This window comes from Schistocerca americana, chromosome 5 (genome assembly GCF_021461395.2).
Source record: "Schistocerca americana isolate TAMUIC-IGC-003095 chromosome 5, iqSchAmer2.1, whole genome shotgun sequence".
Taxonomy (NCBI): domain Eukaryota; kingdom Metazoa; phylum Arthropoda; class Insecta; order Orthoptera; family Acrididae; genus Schistocerca; species Schistocerca americana.
Window position 1 is genome coordinate 632,293,103 of NC_060123.1, and position 19,914 is coordinate 632,313,016.

The following is a 19,914-nucleotide window of genomic DNA, read 5'->3' on the forward strand; positions in this document are numbered from 1 at the left end:
AATGGGTATTAAAATTCTCATCTATAGTGCTGTTGTGTATTACATCGCTGTAGTTACATCATAACCTTACTTTCCTTTAAAATCTCACTTCAGCCAGCTGTATTGTTACATCTAAGTCAACGTCCAGGACTGACTTCGATAAGTTTTCTGTAAGGATAAAATTATTTTATTTTAGATTTGCATTTTTCCTTGTCAGCTCACACAGATTTCTACGTATTGTGTCACGTATGAATTATTAATGACGTCGTTTTTACATGCACAGCTAACATCGTAGCTCAAAAACCAAAAGCATGAAATTTTTTCTATTGGATTGCACTGGAAATTTACTCTTACATGTCACTGCTTTACTTTTTCTGTTCATCAAAATTTATGGGTTACAGTAATTACATATTTCATGTAGACAACGTAACGACAAAGAGTGTCGCCATACGTATTAGGTCTATACGAACAGACAAATGTTACCTACCGAGATTTTTGTTGCAGCAGCTGCCAATCGAAATTGGAATAGGTCGCGATATGGAACGACAGAGAAATCCGATGAAGTTACGTACACATGTGTTGGGCAGTGCCTCTAGTATGCCTCTAGATCGCTCCATTTTGCTGTCTTCAGTACTTAGAACACAGTGAGCATGTAAAAATGCCCTAGAACAATAGTGGCCACCGCCAGATATGGGTGCCCGTTGCGAGGTTTTTCCTGATTTCATTCAACCCTATATAACGTGCCCGTCATACGTCCTCTTCTTCATGACAGTACTCGGCTGCACAATGCAGGGTGAATGAGGACGCTTCTGCAGCGTTTTCGATAGGAGGTGTTTGCTCACCCATCGTACAGCCAGGGCTTAGGTCCCTCTCATGTCTATCTCTCTCACATTAACCGCTGGCCGTGAAGACATCATCTTGCTACAGACAACCAACCGTAGACCGGCGTGAGAAGTAGCAGAAGGCACAGGCGGCTGCATTCTATGACGAGGGTGTTGCGAAGTTGGTACAACGCTACGACAAATCTCTCAGTCGGGACGACTATACTGAGTGACAGCTGAAAGGTGTAGCAAACTGTTGCAAATAAAACATTTTCGATTTTCTCTGTGGTTTCCATTACGCGACCGATCGGACTTTATTTTCGGCGAACAGATCTCGTAAATTGAAGGTTAAGAGCATGTTGAATATTAAACGGGGACAAAATAGTTATACTTTGCGCGCCCAACATGGGCTAACATACTTCCGTATGTCCCTCTCCATTTGTCAGGTTGTTTCCTTCCGCAGGTACTCTAGCGAAGAATTTGCTTCCTAATCTCCACCATCCGACTGCCATAGAAAGCGACAGTATCAAGTGTTTCACATCACTGGTGTTGCTTCCTCGTTACACAAGTGTTCCCATACTGTAACCAGTCAGCATCAGCATTTTCAAACTACGAATTCATTAGGCACGTCGATACAGTTTGAAATTTCACTGTCTTCCCGCCACTGGTATTTCAACACGCTGTGTCTCTCGTATCAATAGTCCCTTTTTTATATTCATTTTTCTTACGGTCCTTAGTAATCCATCTATTTGACCTGCGCCATAGTTACGTTTACACCTCCATTGATGTCTATATGTACATCCTTACTCTAGAAACCATTGTGAAGTGCATGGCAGGGCAATAAGAAAGGCACGAACCAACGTTTCCAGCAGCTGTGTAGGGGAAAAAATCATTTTTCAGAGCGAGAAAGGAAAGATCTGACATTAGAATGGGAAACAGCACACTGGATCATCTTCTTTATCATAATGAGTGAACGGAGCAATGAATCTCGGTTTTAGCGATTTTGAGAAAGCTTTTGACAAAGTTTCAAAAAAAGCTGTACTTACTGTCATTTAGGAAAAAAATGCACCTGCTGATGAATTGTTCTATTTAGGGTGTATGAAGGTGGTAAGTGAACAGCTAGGAAAGGAAATAAGTAAGAGTGAAAATAGCGTCAGGTGCGTTTGGATAAATTATGTGCAGTTGTGATACATACTGTTAAGTAATTAGTTTCATTTTCTACCATTGTATAGTAGTTATCTTATTGAGGTACAGGACACATGGACTTGGAAGGGAGGCTTTGGGTTTTTACACTGGAAAGGTGCGCTCCCGTTGTGGTCTCAGGGTACTGTTGTTGGCAGAAGAGAATCAGAGAATCTCATTAGGAGAGGCACGCCTCCACATGGAGATGGACAGTTTTCACAGAAGTGAGGCTGTGGTCTGCTTCATGCTTTTCTTGGCAGAGCCATTACCTGGCCGGCTGATGGCAGGGAAAGCAGAGTAACCACTGCAATCGGCAGAGAATAATTGAGCTTGACGTTTTGATTTGTCTGCATGAACATCAAAGGCATCACAGTGGACATCACAGGGCTGCCTAGATAGTGCGAGAGAAACGGTGGCCTTTGCTAAAAAATTTTGGTCATTCATTCGAATTGAGTCACCTGTCCAGCACGCCTGGCTAGAAGAAACCGCATAACGGAGGGGACACTGGACTACGCCGGTACCAGACCTCGTTTATTAATGTGTGTTTCGTTTGCATAGAGTGGCAACATTTGCTGTATTCCCGTATTCTTTCATGAAATAAATGATATCCTCATCTGTCAATTGGCAACAGCATTGAATTGTTTGCTCCATATAGAATTTTTTGAAAGTGGAAAGCTGAGGAGGGGCAAGTAAGTTTTGCGGAATTCATGTTCCGGCCACCGTGCAATTGGGCTCCTGGCTGCCATCTGTTGCTGATGGATGCACACTTTGATGATTTTTGTGAAATGCAAGATTCACGCTCTGTAGAAACACAGTCCGCACTCTAAGCAGCTCGTTACGTACTTCCTCTGGCACTGCACTTGAGTTGCACATTTGATGACGATTTGTGATTTTGTCTCATTAACACTGATTTCGCTAGCTGTGCAGATGAGGATAACTTCTTGCACATTTTCACTGTACTCTTCCAAATAATTTGGTACCTCCACATTTTTTGCACCATTTGCTTGATTTCAATCAACCATTTTAGAAAACTTTGCTCTCTGTTAATTACTTGTGTATTGTGTCCAACAATTACACAAAATAAAAATCTGTTACACTAAAACTTGAGTTAAATTACAAGATCATTTAAACTATCCTACAACTTTTCCATGTTTAAGTGTCCAATATAGAAATAAAAATGTAAATATTTGGTTATTCAAAATCGTAAATCTCCTAAAGTTCTTCATTGATTGCTTTGAAATTTTTGACGCATTGTTGCATCCGAATGATGCTGTGTTTTTATATAGGCCTACCTGCAGGAGCGCGCCCCCCCCCCCCCCCCCCCCCCACACACACATTTAGGAGACCAGACAGCGAGGTCATCGGTCTCATCGGATTAGAGAATGACGGGAAAGGAAGTCGGCCGTGCCCTTTCAAAGGAACAAAGAAACCATCTCGGCATTTGCCTGGAGCGATTTAGGGAAATCACGGCAACCTAAATCAGGATGACTAAACGCGGGACTGAACCGTCGTCCTCCCGAATGCGAGCCTAGTGTGCTAACCACTGCTCGTATATGTATTAATTATAAGGGAAATCTATATAAAAATGTAAATATTATTGGCTTAAAATGTTAAATCTCCGAAAGATCTACACCGATTGCTTCGAAACTTTAGTACAACGTTGCATTCGATACGTGCGTAGTTTAATATACTGTATTGGTTTTTTAAAAAAGTTACTAATATTCAAATAAATATGTAATGTATACTGACGGGATAAAATCGCAACAACAAGGGACATAAACGAAAGTTGGTAGGCGTGTTTCTACATCTGGCAGATGATGTCTACTCAAATTTCGCTCCAGTCGCATAAGGGTGGCGCTGGTTGTGCCATTAAGAGGATGCAAACTAGATTTGGTTTAAATACTTTCTGTAGCCGTCGTGATCGTTTCTTCCTTTTGAGATTAGACGTGGTGAGTTGATTTTAGTCAAGAATGCTTTTACGTTGACAAAGACGCTGTTATAACGCCTTACTGAGTTTGGACTAGATTGTGTAATAGGGCTACTAGTAGCTAGATGTTCCTTCTGCGGTACTGCAGAAAGACTTGGCAGGAATGTAGCCACTGTACATGACTGCTGGCAGCGGTGGTCACCGGAATCTACGGTCGCAAGAAGAACGGGCTCTGGACGGCCACGTGGTATTACCGAGAGCGAAGATCATCGTGTTCGGCGATTGGTTCTGTAGCATCTCATTGCATCTGCAGCAATAATTTTAGCGGTAGCTGGCACCACTTTGATACAACAAACTGCTACAAATCGGTTACTTCAGGGACAGCTCCGAGCCAGCTCCAACCCAGAAGCATCATCATTTGCGACTTCATTCGTGCCACCAAGAGCTCATTTGAGGGGAGGGTAGAGGCCTGTTGTGTTTTATGATGAAAGCTGGCTCTGTCTGGGAGTCCGGCCGAGTGTTGGTTAGAAGGAGGTCAGTTGAGGATCTGCAACCAATCTGTCTGCGTGCTACACGCACTGGACTTACTAATGGGGTGCGATTTCGTATGACAACAGGAGCACTCTCGTGGCTAGCCCACGCACCCCGACCGCAAAGTTTTACGTCACTCTTGTGGCCGTATCTGCTGTGCTGCCATTCATGAACAGCATTCTATGGGGTGCTTTCCAAACCGACACCAGCAGCTGTGGCCGAGCGGTTCTAGGCGCTTCAGTCCGGAACCGCGCTGCTGCTACGGTCGCAGTTTCGAATTCTGCCTCGGGCGTGGATGTGTGTAATGTCCTTAGGTTAGTTATGTTTAAGTGGTTCTAAGTCTTGGGGACTGATGACCTCAGATGTTAAGTCCCATAGTGCTTGGAGCCATTTGATTTTTTTTCCATACCCACTTTCTGCTGTTGTAACTCACTATGCACTACAGAGTATCGACATGTTGCTTCGCCCTGATCGATCATCAGATCTGTCTCCAGTCGAGCACATATGCGACAACATGGGAAGACAATTCCTGCGTCCCCCACAAACAGCACTAATAGTGCCTGTGCTAACTGGACAAGTGTAACTGGCATGGAACTCCACCGCACAAGGTGACATCCAGATCCTGTGCAACATAATTCATGCATGTTTGCATGCTTGAATTCAACATTCTGGCAGTTAATGTACCAGTATTTAAAAAAAATGGCTCTGAGCACTACGGGACTTAACATCTTAGGTCATCAGTCCCCTAGAACTTAGAACTACTTAAACCTAACTAACCTAAGGACATCACAAGCATCCATGCCCGAGGCAGGATTCGAACCTGCGACCGTAGCAGTCCCGCGGTTCCGGACTGCAGCGCATAGAACCGCACGGCCAGTACCAGTATTTCCATCTGCAATGGCTTATCTCACGCTTACATTGTCATCTGGCCTTGCAATGTTAATCATTTAAATAGTAACCTAGACAAAATTATTCTCGAAGTCTCATTACTCTACGTTAATTATTTTTTGGTATCGCGACTTTTTTCCATTGTTGTATAAAGGGGAAACCCTGTTACCAAAAATCTCGAAAAGTTTGTAACTGATTTACTTCAAATTTTTGATTTTTGCAAAATGTTATAATGAACATTCAAACAGACATACACTATATGAAGAAGATAAATTCATTGACATCGGGTATAGATTTAAGTGTCAGGAAGTCGTTTCTGAAGGTATTTCTATGGAGCGTAGCCATGTATGGAAGTGAAACATGGACGATAACTAGTTTGAACAAGAAGAGAATAGAAGCTTTCGAAATGTGGTGCTACAGAAGTATGCCGAAGATTAGATAGGTAGATCACATAACTAATGAGGAGGTACTGAATAGGATTGGGGAGAAGAGGAGTTTGTGGCACAACTTGACTAGAAGAAGGGATCGGTTGGTAGGACATGTTCTGAGGCATCAAGGTATCACAAATTTAGTATTGGAGAGCAGCGTGGAGGGTAAAAATGATAGAGGGAGACCAAGAGATGAATACACTAAGCAGATTCAGAAGGATGTAGGTTGCAGTAGGTACTGGGAGATGAAGAAGCTTGGACAGGATAGAGTAGCATGGAGAGCTGCATCAAACCAGTCTCAGGACTGAAGACCACAACAACATATATATATATATATATATATATATATCTGTGTGTGTGTACTATGTAATGGGTAACATTATTGCTGAAAATCTCAAGAAATACTCCACCGTTTTACTTCAAAATTTTACACGTTACTTTAGTAGTTTAATAATCCTCCCTTGCGACCAATGGAGCTTGCCGTTGGCGGGGTAGCTTGCGTGCCTCAACGATGCAGATAGTCATACGGTAGGTGCAACCACATCGGAGTTGTTGAGTGGCCAGACAAACGTTTGGTTCCTGAAGAGGGCCAGCAGTCATTCCAGCAGATACAGGGGAACATTCTCCATGATTGACTCACGTGGACTTATAACCTCAACCCCAAAGACCTTGCTGTGCTGATACTGCGAATTGCTGAAAGCAAGGGGAAACTACAGCTGTAACTTTTATCGCGGACATACAGCTCTACTGTATGTTAAAGTGATGATGGCATCCAAAGAAAAATTAAAGTTCAGGGGAAAGAATTAAAATTTTTTTAGTTCTGTCAAAGACAGCAAAGGATTAGTAAGAGTAGTTGAATTGAGTGGATAGTGCCTTGAAATAAAAGCAAAACAAGAATAAAGGAATGCAGTCGAAATAGAGATTTAAGTGTTAGGAAGTCTTTTCGGAATGTATTTACAGTGAGTGTATGCTTGTATAGAACTGAAACATGGACGATAAACAGTTTACACGAGAAGAGAATAAAAGCTTTCGAAATGCAGTGCTACAGGGGAATGCTGCAGATTCGATAAATCGATTAAATATTCGGCGGCTGGCTGATTTGGTGAAGGCAATTAGCAACGCACGCCGGGTGAAGACTAAGCTGTCTATTTCTGGCATCGTACCCAGGGTTAATCGCGGTCCTCTGGTTTGGAGCAAAGTGGAAGGTATAAACCAGAGGCTCAGACGTCTCTGAGACGGTATCGGATGCAAATTTCTCGACCTCCGTTATGTGGTGCAGAATTGTACGATTCCCCTTAATAGGTCAGACGTGCACTACGCGCGGGAAGCGGCTACTAGAGTAGCGGAGTACGTGTGGCGTGCACATGGGGCTTTTTTAGGTTAGAGGACCTTCCCCTCGGTAGAGAAGCCGATTTTCCTGTTAAATCACCCTCATCGACCTTAGAGAATCTTTGTCCTCGGAGATCAGACATAGAAAAGATTAATATTGTTTTAGTAAAGTTCAGGAGCATTTAAGGAAAGGTCCCAGAAATAGTATCGCTTACTGAAGAATGCATAGACAGTATTGGGAACAGAGAGCTGGTTGAAGCCAGACGTCAATGACAACGAAATCCTAAGTTCAGACTGGAATGTTTGTCGTAAGGATAGGTTAGTCGCCGGTGGTGGCGGCGTGTTTATTGCAGTTCGACAAAATCTGGAGAGGTTGTCACGGATTCCGAATGTGAATTAATCTAGGTGAAACTGAGTATCAAAGAATGGTCAAAATGGTGATCGGGTGCTTTTATAGACCACCTGGGGCAGGATCTGTAGTTGAAGAGCGTTTCATACATAACTTGCATCATTAATACGAGGACAGTTCAATAAGTAATGCAACACATTTTGTTTCTCGGCCAATTTTGGTTCAAAAACCGGAAATTTCATGTGGAATATTTTCAAACATTCCCGCTTCGTCTCGTATAGTTTCATTGACTTCCGACAGGTGGCAGCGCTGTACGGAGATGTTAAAATGGCGTCTGTAATGGATGTGCGTTGCAAACAACGAGCAGTGATCGAGTTTCTTTTGGCGGAAAACCAGGGCATCTCAGATATTCATAGGCGCTTGCAGAATGTCTACGGTGATCTTGATCTGGCAGTGGACAAAAGCACGGTGAGTCGTTGGGCAAAGCGTGTGTCATCATCGCCGCAAGGTCAAGCAAGACTGTCTGATCTCCCGCGTGCCGATCGGCCGTGCACAGCTGTGACTCCTGCAATGGCGGAGCGTGCGAACACACTCGTTCGAGATGATCGACGGATCACCATCAAACAACTCAGTGCTCAACTTGACATCTCTGTTGTTAGTGCTGTCACAATTGTTCACCAGTTGGGATATTCAAAGGTTTGTTCCCGCTGGGTCCCTCGTTGTCTAACCGAACACCATAAAGAGCAAAGGAGAACCATCTGTGCGGAATTGCTTGCTCGTCATGTGGCTGAGGGTGACAATTTCTTGTCAAAGATTGTTACAGGCGATGAAACATGGGTTCATCACTTCGAACCTGAAACAAAACGACAATCAATGGAGTGGCACCACACCCACTCCCCTACCAAGAAAAAGTTTAAAGCCATACCCTCAGCCGGTAAAGTCATGGTTACAGTCTTCTGGGACGCTGAAGGGGTTATTCTGTTCGATGTCCTTCCCCATGGTCAAACGATCAACTCTGAAGTGTATTGTGCTACTCTTCAGAAATTGAAGAAACGACTTCAGCGTGTTCGTAGGCACAAAAATCTGAACGAACTTCTCCTTCTTCATGACAACGCAAGACCTCACACAAGTCTTCGCACCCCAGAGGAGCTCACAAAACTTCAGTGGACTGTTCTTCCTCATGCACCCTACAGCCCCGATCTCGCACCGTCGGATTTCCATATGTTTGACCCAACGAAAGGCCGCAATCCGTGGGAGGCACTACGCGGATGATGTAGAAGTTATTGATGCAGTACGACGTTGGCTCCGACATCGACCAGTGGAATGGTACCGTGCAGGCATACAGGCCCTCATTTCAAGGTGGCGTAAGGCCGTAGCATTGAATGGAGATTACGTTGAAAAATAGTGTTGTGTAGCTAAAAGATTGGGGAATAACCTGGTGTATTTCAATGCTGAATAAAACCACCCCTGTTTCAGAAAAAAAATGTGTTGCATTACTTATTGAACTGCCCTCGTAGTTTTCCTGTTGATGCCGTTGTAATAGGGGGTGACTTCAACTGGCCAGGTATGATTGGGAGTAATATGCGATCAAAACTGGTGCCAGAGACGGAACCGTATGGCATTGTTCTGTATGTGTTGTTCGAAAATTACCTCGAGCAGATAGAGAACCAACTCGTGAGAGTAACAACTTAGATCTCCTGGCAACAAACAGACCTGAACTTGTCGTTTTCTCTGCCTCGTGACGACTGGGTGTTGTGTGATGTCCTTAGGTTGGTTAGGTTTAAGTAGTTATAAGTTCTAGGGGACTGATGACCACAGATGTTAAGTCCCATAGTGCTCAGAGCCATTTGAACCGTTTTTGAACTTGTCGAATCAGTTAACGTAGAGGAAGGTATCAGTGATCATAAGGCTGTGTCAGCATCTGTGACGACGGGTCCTACAAGGAATGTTAAGAAAGGTAGGAAGACGTATTTGCTCAGCAAGGGTGACAGGATACAAATTTCAGAATATCTCAGCAGCCAGCATCAAATATTCGTTGATGGAGGACGAAGATGTGGAGAACAAATGGAAAAATTTCAAAGGCATTGTTCAATATGCCCCGGACAAGTATGTTGCGAATAAGGTCATAAGGAATGGGAAAGATCCACCATGGTTTAATAGCCTTGTTAGGAAAGCGCTGCGTAATCAAAGAACATTTCATCTCAGATTCAAGAGGAGTAAATACTTAGCTGACAAACGAAAGGTGAAGGAAGCGAAAATAAGCATAAGGAGAGCAATGAGACAAGCGTTCAATGATTGTGAAAGAAAGACGTTGTCAACTGACCTGAATAAAAACCCTAAGAGATTTTGGTCATATGTAAAATCAGTAAGTGGGTAAAAATCATCTATTCATTCTCTCAGAGACCACACCGGCACCGAAACGGAAGGTAACAGAAAGACTGCGGAAATACTGAATTCGTACTTCCGAAGTTGTTTCACCGCGTAAGATCGTAACACTGTCCCTCCTTTCACTCGTCGTGCGAACATCGAAATGGCAGATATTGAGATAACCGATCGCGGAATTGAAAAGCAGCTACAATCGCTTAGTAGTGGAAAGACTTCAGGACCAGATGAGATACCTACAAGATTCTGTAAAGATTATGCGAAACAACTTGCTCCCCTTCTAGCAACAATTTATCGTAGTTCGCCTGAGCAACGAAAGGTGCCTAACAACTGGAAAAAAGCGTAAGTTATTCCCGAATTAAGAAAGGTCATCTGACAGATCCATACAATTATAGACCTATATAGTTGACGTCAATCCGTTGTAGAATGATGGAACATTTTTTATGCTCAAGAATTGTGACGTTCTTGAAAAATGAACATCTCCTCTATAACCATCAACATGGGTTTCGCAAACAGAGATCCTGCGAAACACAGCTCGCTCTGTTCCTCCATGAGATCCACAGCGCAGTGGAAAACGACGCTCAAGTTGATGCCGTGCTCCTTGATTTCAGTAAGGTATTTGACACCGTCCTGATTGCCGTTTAGTAAAATATACGAGCTTACGGAGCATCGGAGCAGATCTAAGATTGAATTCAAGACTTTCTTACGGGTAGAAATGAACACGTCGTTCATAACGGAACTAAATCAACAGATGTAAGGGTGATATCTGGATTAACACAGGGAAGTGTGCTAGGAGCATTGCTGTTTAAAATGTATAGGCCTATAAACGATCTAGCAGAAAGCGTCGGATGCTCTTTAAGCGTATTCGCAGATGATTCATGTGTTTATACCAAACCAGCAACGCCAGAAGATATTAAGAATTTGCAGAATGACATGCAGAGAATTGATGAATGGTGCGGACTCTAGCAGTTGACCCTGAACGTAAATAATGTAACATATTTTGTATGCATAGGAAAAGAAATCCACTACCTTACAGCTACACTATTGATGACGAACAGCTGGAAACAGCGCCTGCCGTAAAATACACTCCTGGAAATGGAAAAAAGAACACATTGACACCGGTGTGTCAGACCCACCATATTTGCTCCGGACACTGCGAGAGGGCTGTACAAGCAATGATCACACGCACGGCACAGCGGACACACCAGGAACCGCGGTGTTGGCCGTCGAATGGCGCTAGCTGCGCAGCATTTGTGCACCGCCGCCGTCAGTGTCAGCCAGTTTGCCGTGGCATATGGAGCTCCATCGCAATCTTTAACATTGGTAGCATGCCGCGACAGCGTGGACGTGAACCGTATGTGCAGTTGACGGTCTTTGAGCGAGGGCGTACAGTGGGCATGCGGGAGGCCGAGTGGACGTACCGCTGAATTGCTCAACACGTTTGGCGTGAGGTCTCCACAGTACATCGATGTTGTCGCCAGTGGTCGGCGGAAGGTGCACGTGCCCGTCGACCTGGGACCGGACCGCAGCGACGCACGGATGCACGCCAAGACCGTAGGATCCTACGCAGTGCCGTAGGGCACCGCACCGCCACTTCCAGCAAATTAGGGACACTGTTGCTCCTGGGGTATCGGCGAGGACCATTCGCAACCGTCTCCATGAAGCTGGGCTACGGTCCCGCACACCGTTAGGCCGTCTTCCGCTCACGCGCCAACACCGTGCAGCCCGCCTCCAGTGGTGTCGCGACAGGCGTGAATGGAGGGACGAATGGAGACGTGTCGTCTTCAGCGATGAGAGTCGCTTCTGCCTTGGTGCCAATGATGGTCGTATGCGTGTTTGGCGCCGTGCAGGTGAGCGCCACAATCAGGACTGCATACGACCGAGGCACACAGGGCCAACACCCGGCATCATGGTGTGGGGAGCGATCTCCTACACTGGCCGTACACCACTGGTGATCGTCGTGGGGACACTGAATAGTGCACGGTACATCCAAACCGTCATCGAACCCATCGTTCTACCATTCCTAGACCGGCAAGGGAACTTGCTGTTCCAACAGGACAATGCACGTCCGCACGTATCCCGTGCCACCCAACGTGCTCTAGAAGGTGTAAGTCAACTACCCTGGCCAGCAAGATCTCCGGATCTGTCCCCCATTGAGCATGTTTGGGACTGGATGAAGCGTCGTCTCACGCGGTCTGCACGTCCAGCACGAACGCTGGTCCAACTGAGGCGCCAGGTGGAAATGGCATGGCAAGCCGTTCCACAGGACTACATCCAGCATCTCTACGATCGTCTCCATGGGAGAATAGCAGCCTGCATTGCTGCGAAAGGTGGATATACACTGTACTAGTGCCGACATTGTGCATGCTCTGTTGCCTGTGTCTATGTGCCTGTGGTTGTGTCAGTGTGATCATGTGATGTATCTGACCCCAGGAATGTGTCAATAAAGTTTCCCCTTCCTGGGACAATGAATTCACGGTGTTCTTATTTCAGTTTCCAGGAGTGTATCTAGGCGTAACTATCCAGGACGACCTTAAGTGGAATGACCACATAAAACAGATAGTGGGAAAAGCAGACACCAGACTCAACTTAAGGAAACGTAACTCATGCATGAAACAAATGGCTTATAAGGCGCTTGTCCGCCTGTTCCTTGAGTATTGTTCATCTACCTGGGATCCCTATAAGGTAGAACCGATAGAGGAGATAGAGAAGATGCAACGAAGAGCAGCGCGTTTCGTCACGGTATCGTTTAGCTGGCGAAACAGCGTTACGGAGATGCTAAACAAACTCCACTGGCAGACGTTAATAAAGAGACGTGCATCACTGAGAGATTTACTGTTGAAATTTCGGGGCAGCACTTTTGAGGAGGGGTCAGACAATTACCCCCACATGCATCTTGCGTATTGACCACGAGAAGAAAATTCGAGAAATAAGAGCCAATACAGAGGTTTATCGGGCCGGCCAGTGTAGCCGAGCGGTTCCAGGCGCTTCATTCTGGAACCGCGCTACCGCTACGGTCGCAGGTTCGAATCCTGCCTCAGGCATTGATGTGTGTGATGTCCTAAGGTTAGATAGGTTAAAGTAGTTCTAAGTTCTAGGGGACTGATGACCTCAGATGTTAAGTCCCATAGTGCCATAGTGCTCAGAGCCATTTGAACCATTTGTTTACCGACAATCATTCTTCCCACGCACTATTCGCGAGTGGAGCAGGGTTAAGGGATAAGTTAGTGGTACCGAAAGTACCCTCCGCAACACACCATTACATGGCTAGCGGAGTATAATGTAGATGTAGAGGTAGATGCAGATGACGTAATTAATGAAAGTGTGTGTGAATTCGTAAGGGACCAAACTACTGAGGTCATCGTTCCCTAGGCTTACATACTACTTAAACTAACTCAAACTAACTAACGCTAAGAACAACACACACACTCATGCCCGAGGGAGGACTCGAACCTCGGACGGGAGTGGCCCTGCAGTCAGTGACATGGCGCCTCTAACCGAGCGGCCACTCTGCGCGGCACGTAACTAATGAGGAGGTAGTGAATAGAATTGAGGAGACAAGAAATTTGTGGCACTATTTGATCAAAGGAAGGATCAGTTGATACGACACATTTCAGATATCGTGGGTAAATCCATTTAAAACTGGAGGGAGGCGTGGAGATTAAAAATCGTTGGGAGAGTGGAAGAAATGAATACAATCAGCAGATTCAGAAGGATGTAGGTTGAAGTAATTATTCGGAAAGGAAGAGGCTCGAGTACAATCGAGAGCTGCATCAAATCGGTCTTCAGACTGAAGAGCATAACAACAACAATAAATGAAATGTTCGTAGTAAACTGTGTGGTTGTATTTATAGCTTATTATGTTATTATTGGACTATTATTACAGAATCTGAATTTGCGATAAGAAGAAACCGATTCAAGGTCAGAGACGACGAGGAAGAGAAGACGGGCACAGAGGTTGAAGGAAATGGACATCTAAAGCGGAAAGAAGGAGATGAACTGGGTGAAGGGGCCAGGAGGAGGTCGGGGGGGGGGGGGGGAGGAAAGGAGGAGAAGATGGGCATAGAAATGGAAAGGAGGTGATGGACAGAGAGAGGGGTTGGTTAGAAAGAGCTCAAGAGAGAGAGAGGGACAGAAGAAAATGGCGTAGGAGAGTAGGAGGAGGTGATGCACTGAGAGTACGCAGGAGGAGGACATTGATAAAGGGATGGGGAGGAGAAGGATATTGACAGAGAGACGGAGAAGAAGGAGATTTGGACGCATACCATACTCCTAAGCTTAATAGAAACGTGTGCGACCTCTTTTCTTTCTTTTCAATAAAACCGGACTGAGTTATAGTAACATGTGGCTGGCAACAGCTAGTAATAAGCTGTGACGGTGCTATGGTTGTACACAGCAGCCAAATTCAATGATCATTCCTTACCTATCTTCATGTCGCGAGATGCTGGGACGCGTAAAGCACTCAGGAACATTATCTAACGTGAGAGTTATAGTGGTCTGTGTCTTATGATGCGAATCAATGTTATTGTACGGTGTATTTCTTCCCTATATGAATCACTTCAAGGGGTTATTCGGTCTTGACTTTGTTTTTATGGAGGACAGTGCGTGACAGCATCGAGCAGCTCAGGTGTACGAGCTCTTGGGACTACAGGATATTCGGCGAAAGTCGTTGCCCGCTCGTTCCACCGACTGAAATGCTATCATGCACGTGCGAGATTCGGCAGAGATTCGTATAGCATCATGTCCACGTGGACCAAGGTCTGTCCAGCAGTTGTGAATAGCGTTTGTGGAGGAATGAAACGCCCTACCACAACAACTCCCTAGAACTCTTGTGGGCTGCATGGAAACATGTTGCAGCATGTCTATAGTGACCAGACACCGTATTAAGAACCATGCCCCGGTTTTCTAAAGTCCAGGGGGCTATCATAAATCGTAATTCTTGTCCCTGAGTTAATGCGTCCTTTTTGTTCGTCTCATCGCCACTTTCTTTCAGTTACCTTCTGTATTATAAAAAAAATGGTTCAAATGGCTCTGAGCACTATGGGACTCAACTGCTGTGGTCATAAGTCCCCTAGAACTTAGAACTACTTAAACCTAACTAACCTAAGGACAGCACACAACACCCAGCCATCACGAGGCAGAGACCTGACCCCGCCGGGAATCGAACCCGGGAACCCGGGCGTGGGAAGCGAGAACGCTACCGCACGACCACGAGATGCGGGCTTCTGTATTATACTATAGCAGTTCTTTGCATGTGTGGTCCATGTTTCATAGGGTTGTGCCACTTGGCAGTGACGCTTCATACGGTAGCTACATTCGTCCTTAGGCTCAAAAATGGTTCAAATGGCTCTGAGCACTATGGGACTTAACATCTGAGGTCATCAGTCCCCTAGAACTTAGAACTAGTTAAACCTAACTAACCTAAGGACATCACACACATCCGTGCCCGAGGCAGGATTCGAACCTGCGACCGTAGCAGTCGCGCGGTTCCGGAGTGTAGCGCCTAGAACCGCACGGCCACCGCAGCCGGCTCGTCTTTAAGTTTTGCACAACATTTTATCATAAGAGACTGTGTCTACATGCCCATCGCACCGCGTTTCTATACACGTTTTCATACATGGTAAGCTGCTCATTACGATAACCCTCAATTTCATGTAAATTAAGTTTTCCTTTGCTATGCCCATTGCCAAATAATGCCCGAAGTAAGTGTTCCCTGCCTAGGTAATATTCTTAAACTCCTTGATGTCAGATGGTGTTACAAGTTTAATTCATGAATCTACACCTTTCTATGAGAGAGCACAGACTGAGACGACAAAAGTTAAGGGACACTTCCAAAATTCGTGTCGAACCTCTTTTTGTCCGCTGTAGTGAAGCAATTCGACTTGACATGGGATCAACAAGTAGGCAGAAGTCCCCTGCAGAAATATTGAGCTATGCTGCCTCTTTAGCCGTCCATAATTGCGAAAGTGTTACTGGTATCGGATATCGTGCGTCAACTGGCCTCTCGATTTTGTCACATAAATGTTGTATGGGATTCAGGTCAGGCTGTCTGGGTGGTCAAAGTATTGGTTCGAATTGTCCAGAAGGTTCTTCAAACTAATAGCGAAAAATTGTTGCCCAGTTACAGTGGCATTGTCATCCATAAAAATTCCATCGATGTTTGCTGCAAATAATCTCTAACTAAGGTAATCTAAACATTTCCGGTCAATGATCGTTTCAGTTGGACTAGAGCACCCGGTCCATTACACGTAAAATAGCCCACGCCATTATGGATGCATTACTAGCTAGCACAGTTCCTTGTTGACAACTTGGGTCCATGGCTTCGTGGGGCTGCACCACACACGCACCATACCATGAGCTCTTACTAACTGAATAGGGACCTGTAAATTATAGATTTCAGCGATCAGTCGTCATTTTATCTAGATTTCAGCTAGAAGCTAGCCATTCTCAACGCACTATTATTTATGCTCAATGCATGTAATGCCTGTTGGTCTGGCTTCATCAACAGTTCATTGCTATAGCTGATATCTATAATTTACAAGTCAATATAACAGTGGCCGAGTGCAACCGCTTTTCCAGTGGAAAGTAACCTGATAAAATAGGGACTCATTTGAACGGATCACGGTTCTCCAGTAGCCAGTGTTCGATCCGACACGGTCACGAGCTCAGGAGGGAAGCTGCAGGCGATGTCGTGCTGTTAGCAAAGGCACTCTCGTCGGTCGTCTGCTGTTCAAATGGTTCAAATGTCTCAGAGCACTGTGGGACTTAACTTCTGAGATCATCAGTCCCCTAGAACTTAGAACTACTTAAACCCATCTAACCTAAGGACATCACACACATCCATGCCCGAGGCAAGATTCGAACCTGCGACCGTAGTGGCCGCGCGGTTCCGGTCTGTAGCTCCTAGAACATCTCGGCCATCCCGGCCGGCGGTCGTCTGCTGTCACAGCCCGTTAACATCGAATTTCGCCGCACTGTCCTAAAAGATACGTTCGTCCTACGCCATACATTGATTTCTGTCGTTATTTCACACAGTGCTGTTTGCCTGTTAACACTGACAACTCTATGAAAACGGCGCTGCTCTCGGTCGTTAAGTGAAGGCCGTCGGCCACTGCGTTGTCCGTGGTGAGAGGTAATGCGTGAAGTGTGGTATTCTCGGCAAACTATTCACTCAGTGGATGTCGGAATATTAAATTCCGCAACGATTTCCCAAATAGAATGTCCCATGCGTCCAGCCCTAGCTACCATTCAGCGTTCGAAGTCTACTAATTCCTATCGTGCAACTACGAGGGCAGTTCAATAAGTAATGCAACACATTTTTTTTCTGAAACAGGGGTTGTTATATTCAGCATTGAAATACACCAGTTTATTCCCCAATCTTTTAGCTACACAACACTATTTTTCAACGTAATCTCATTTAATGCTACGGCCTTACGCCAACTTGAAATGAGGGCCTGTATGCCTGCACGGTACCATTCCACTGGTCGATGTCGGAGCCAACGTCGTACTGCATCAATAACTTCTTCATCATCCGCGTAGTGCCTCCCACGGATTGCGTCCTTCATTGGGCCAAACATATGGGAATCCGACGGTGCGAGATCGGGGCTGTAGGGTGCATGAGGAAGAACAATCCACTGAAGTTTTGTGAGCTCCTCTCGGGTGCGAAGACTTGTGTGAGGTCTTGCGTTGTCATGAAGAAGGAGAAGTTCTTTAAGATTTTTGTGCCTACGAACACGCTGAAGTCGTTTCTTCAATTTCTGAAGAGTAGCACAATACACTTCAGAGTTGATCGTTTGACCATTGGGAAGCACATCGAACAGAATAACCCCTTCAGCGTCCCAGAAGGCTGTAACCATGACTTTACCGGCTGAGGGTATGGCTTTAAACTTTTTCTTGGTAGGGGAGTGGGTGTGGCGCCACTCCATTGATTGCCGTTTTGTTTCAGGTTCAAAGTGATGAACCCATGTTTTATCGCCTGTAACAATCTTTGACAAGAAATTGTCACCCTCAGTCACATGACGAGCAAGCAATTCCGCAGAGATGGTTCTCCTTTGCTCTTTATGGTGTTCGGTTAGACAACGAGGGACCCAGCGGGAACAAACCTTTGAATATCCCAACCGGTGAACAATTGTGACAGCACTACCAACAGAGATGTCAAGTTGAGCACTGAGTTGTTTGATGGTGATCCGTCGATCATCTCGAACGAGTGTGTTCGCACGCTCCGCCATTGCAGGAGTCACAGCTGTGCACGGCCGGCCCGCACGCGGGAGATCAGACAGTCTTGCTTGACCTTGCGGCGATGATGACACACGCTTTGCCCAAAGACTCACCGTGCTTTTGTCCACTGCTAGATCACCGTAGACATTCTGCAAGCGCCTATGAATATCTGAGATGCCCTGGTTTTCCGCCAAACAAAACTCGATCACTGCCCGTTGTTTGCAACGCACATCCGTTACAGACGCCATTTTAACAGCTCCGTACAGCGCTGCCACCTGTCGGAAGTCAATGAAACTATACGAGACGAAGCGGGAATGTTTGAAAATATTCCACAAGAAATTTCCCGTTTTTTCAACCAAAATTGGCCGAGAAAAAAAAAGTGTTGCATTAGTTATTGAACTGCCCTCGCATAATCACGTCGCAAACCTTGTCAATGAATCGCCAGAGTAAAAATGACAGCTCCTCCTATTATACCCTGTCTACACGATATCACCGCCATCTGTGTGTGTGTGTGTGTGTGCATATCGCTGTTCCAAAACTTTTGTGATCTCAGCGTTGTGGTATCCACCGCAATTAGATCTCCGGACCGTGCAGCGGCGCGTTCCATTACGGGCGGCCGAGATATGCATCGTTGACCGCACTTATCCGCGCACGGAACGCTGCTAAGATTTCAGTCCACCTTTGCATGCGCCCGCGCGCGCGCTTAAAAAAAAAAAAAAACGAATGAAGACGCATGACACTCAGCGATCGGCCGCCCAGAATATACAGCGACACCAGCCGCCGGCTCCATTAACAATGAAGCCTTACCTACCGTCGCTCCAGACGTCTTCATGCCAGTTCTCATCGTGCTATGTTTCTACTCCACAACTAGGGTGCGCTACTTTGCGTTGGACTTGCTATTTGATGTTGATTCGGGTGCGCTCTCGACTTAGAATCCGAATGATATACTGGAACTTAGCCTTCAACTTTCTCTAGGCTTAGTATGTCAATGGACTTGTGATTTCCTCTGTAATTCTGCGTTTCACTTACACTTCCTGGACATTGGTATAACCACCACCAGTTTATATAAGTTTCCATAGAGTGTAGATCTACAACTTGACTCTTGGTAACAGAATCATTTGTGTCAGTGTTGTGTAAATAAACCGTGGAATAGTACGAGATTTTCACTCTGCAGCGGGGTGTGCGCTGATATGAAACTTCCTGACAGATTAAAACTGTGTGCCGGACCGAGACTCGAACTCGGGACCTTTGCCTTTCGCGGGCAAGCGCTCTACCATCTGAGCTACCCAAGCACGACTCACGCCCCCTCCTCACAGCTTTACTTCCACCAGTACCTCGTCTCCTACCTTCCAAACTTTACAGAAGCTCTCCTGCGAACAGGAGAAGGTAGGAGACGAGGTACTGGCGGAAGTAAAGGTGTGAGGAGGGAGCATGAGTCGTGCTTGGGAAGCTCAGATGGTGGAGCGCTTGCCCGCGAAAGGCAAAGGTCCTGAGTTTGAGTCTCGGTCCGGCACACAGTTTAAATCTGCCAGGAAGTTTCCTAGAATAGTTATTTATTGTGTTATTGCTAGTTATAACAAGCGTATGTTTTAATTATGGCACATATGGACTCATTTTGATACGTAATACGTTTTCAAAACCTAGCATTAACCTTAGAACATGACGTTGCAACCATCCTGCAAATTGAAGAATACCTTTTGCAACTATCTGAATTGGAAGCAGTCGTAACTATGGTGATACGAAGGCGATCTGTAAAACTTGTAACTAGTGATTTACGAATTTAATTCCCGGTCGATATCGAGGTCATTGTATCTACATTTACATCTGCATCTACATGATTACTCTGCAATTCACATTTAAGTGCTTGACAGAGGGTTCATC